The following is a 3,277-nucleotide window of genomic DNA, read 5'->3' on the forward strand; positions in this document are numbered from 1 at the left end:
CAGCTGCTGTACCTCAGTTTCGCCAGCAGGATTTCCAGCCCACTTTGATGGTTTATAGGCTCTCTGACCAGGTCACTATGACAGTTCACCCCCCTTCCAGGGCAGCAGAAGTCACAGTCTCAAAGTCACAATTTCAAACCAAACACAAAATAAAGAGATCCTTATCCCAGCTAGGCTTCATTCTCAGTCCCCACCCTTCCCTTCAAGTGGGACCTGCCTTCCATGGCCCCCTCTGCCATAGCTTGGGCTAACAATCATCAGCAGGTCCCTGATAAACCCAAATAGTTCAGCAGCAAGCCTGCTTTCCCTGCTAACCACAGTTGTTAACCCTTTCCAGCCCATGTGGGGTTTGTATTCCCCATCACAGTTAGAAATGTCCTTAAAAATTAATGAAAATCAAGAAACTCATATAATCACATGAATCCAGGACCTGGGGCTTTAGGAAAAACACCAAGCATGGCGAGGCTTACAATAAAGTCATAAGAACTGGCATGCCTGGGAAGCCTAAATCACCATATGTAACATATCACTTGCAGAAAATGTTGGATTCTTTTGACATGGTCTTTATTATAAGACCTTTCCACAGTTTGTTTTGGCTCAGGGTGTATTTGTTGAACCATAAGCAAGCTGTCCTCTCATTTACACTGGATCAAACTCTTGTGTGCACAAGATGTGAAAAATTCAGTGCTTTTATCCACCATCCTCAGCTGCTTAAAAATAAACAATGAAAGGTGGAGTTCTTTTGTGCTCCAAAATGAATCTTGAATTTCACAGGCAGAGTTTTATACTGTATTTTGATATGTCTGTGGACCTGATCCTGCAAACATACACATAACTTTACTCTTACTTTTGATATTAAAGGGGCTTCTCACATGAGTGAAGTCACCTATTTGCCCAAATGTTTGCAGGATCAGAGCCTGAGACACTCATCCCCGCTCCGGCCCCTTTATGCCAGGGAAGAGGGCCAGAGCAGCATAAAAGGGCCCTAGAAATCCCATATCCAATCAGAGAAGGATTCCCTGACTCAGATGCTGTGGAAGAGAGCGCTAAATCTGCCTTCCCAGGACTCCCTCACAAGTAGGGTGACCAGATAGCAAGTTGAAAAATCAGGACAGGGGGTGGGGGGTAATAGGAGCCTATATAAGAAAGCCCCAAATATCGGGACTGTCCCTATAAAATCGGGACATCTGGTCACCCTACTCATAAGCCCTTATGTAGGGCAGGACTAGGGTACGAAGGGAGTGAGCCTTAGCCTGCAGCACTGGGAAGTTGCTGTAACTTGTACAAATCCCAGGCTGCTGAAGTTATATCATGGTCTGCTTAAGGCCCCCATGCAACCTGGGCCAGGGGAGACTGAAAGGTAGCTAAAAGTCAGTGTAGCCACCTTCCACCCAGGCTGCAACTTCTGTACTGCCTGAGGCCTAGCACAGCACCTGATCCCCTGTGTTTGGAAAGCGACATGCAGATTTGTGGGGCTAAATACGTGTTCCACAGTGATGATAATACTAAAACACAACCCAGCATTTCACCACCGTTACGGCCAGGTAAATCTGGCACGGTGAAGAGTGGGGCTGCCAGCTGCCCCTCCACACTCACTCTGACAGCGTGTACATTGTAATTCAGGTGTCTCAAGATAAATAGATGCAGCAGGTTGAAAACTGAAAATTTGGGGGCAGTGTAAAACAAATGCAACTTAACATCAACATAAATACCAAGGGATATTGGATTGATTGCGCTGGTTGGGAAGAGGTGAGGGGTAGAGGGCTTGTATGCAGAGGAGGAAGAAGGAGCAGTACTGCATAATTCAGAAGATCCAGCTACATAATTTGGGTCTCCTTTGCCACATAATGTATGGGTGGTGCCTTGCTTAAAAAATGTCCCGTCCTGTCTTTTCAACGGTGTACAATATTAGGAAATGGTTTTGGAGTGCCAGCTGCCAGTAGCGCTTTATGATTCATGGGAAAATAATGTCAATATTGTTACTAAAAGGCGCTGATATCATCTCAGTGATTTTAATATCCTTGTATTTCAGGGCAGGGCATTCCTGGGAGCAGTATTGCACTGAGGTTGCTGAACATGCCGCACGTTGCAGCTGCATTAGCTGTGCTGAAGTCCCTCAAAAATGCAACACCTACTTCGTTTTTAATAACCCAGGACTAAATCTTGAGGAACTCTAGGATTTGGCCCAATCCTTAACATTTATTTTCGCACTCTACAGATTGTTAACACTTTGGAAACATCACTTGACTTTAATACTCACAACAAGTGTAACACTAGTAAATGTTTCCAGGTCCTTTAGGCTGCTGATAGAAATACACAGCATCTAAGAAACGTTTCTGTGCAAATCCTCCACTTCAAAGCTCCATATGCTCCTGTGTCTAGGATTATCGGAAAGATCTGTCATCTTCACAGCTTGAAGAATAGTCTGTGGACTGCAGGAGTGTGCCAAGCCCATCACCATTACATACTTTCCTTTGGGGACCTGCTCCACCCCCAGCACTGTGAAGAGGCCGCTCTCATCCTGCAGCTGGGCTGAGCTGCCCCGGGGACCCCAGCTTCCACCACCAGCACCGTGCCCTGCATCCACACCACCGGCACCATCAGAGGGCCCTGCCCAGCCTCCTCCCATCCCAGCAGCCAGGGCCCACCCATGGCCCACTGGCACTGCCTCAGCTGGTCGGCCAGCACCTTCACCAGCGGGCTGCGTGGCTCCTCTACCATGCTGCACCCAGCGTGGCCCGGGCCTGACAAATGTTATTATCTTTAGTTTACAGATGGGGAGGGGAACGAGGCAGGGAGATTTATTGTCATTTATGTTACAGTAGCACCCAAAGACTCAGATCAGAGCCCCCAGATGCTGGGCACTGGACAAACATGCTGCAAAGAGACAGTCTTTGCCTTACTTGATTTGCCCAAGAGGGTGTCAGCAACAGAGATAGGATTAGAACCCATGGGTTCCTGGCTTTTGGTCTTGGGTGCTGATCACTATGCAACACGTCATCATTAGTGACGAGATCAACCTTTCTCTTTAATGCACTCATCCTCACTCTAACAGCTCCTCTGTGGGACAGTCAGGATGCTTGCTTCCTAAGGGATGAAGTTAGCAAGAACACACGTATATATTTAACACAGTACTATAGAATGAATATAGCATCAGCCTGGCCTGACAGCAAATTTCTCAGCATCCTCCTGCTGGAAGCATGGTATAGCTAAACTCATATGCTTGCCTGCTGTCTACGCTTGAGTTATCACCAGAGCAGAGGGATTGCAAATGCTA

At 47.1% G+C, this 3,277-nt stretch overlaps 1 pseudogene; it reads right to left on the reverse strand.

Annotated features, from left to right (window-relative positions):
* Positions 1 to 2,323: 2,323 nt before the first annotated feature.
* Positions 2,324 to 2,721, reverse strand: LOC115644832 (annotated as a pseudogene).
* Positions 2,722 to 3,277: the final 556 nt, after the last annotated feature.

Source organism: Gopherus evgoodei, chromosome 2, assembly GCF_007399415.2.
Source record: "Gopherus evgoodei ecotype Sinaloan lineage chromosome 2, rGopEvg1_v1.p, whole genome shotgun sequence".
In the NCBI taxonomy this organism is placed as follows: domain Eukaryota; kingdom Metazoa; phylum Chordata; order Testudines; family Testudinidae; genus Gopherus; species Gopherus evgoodei.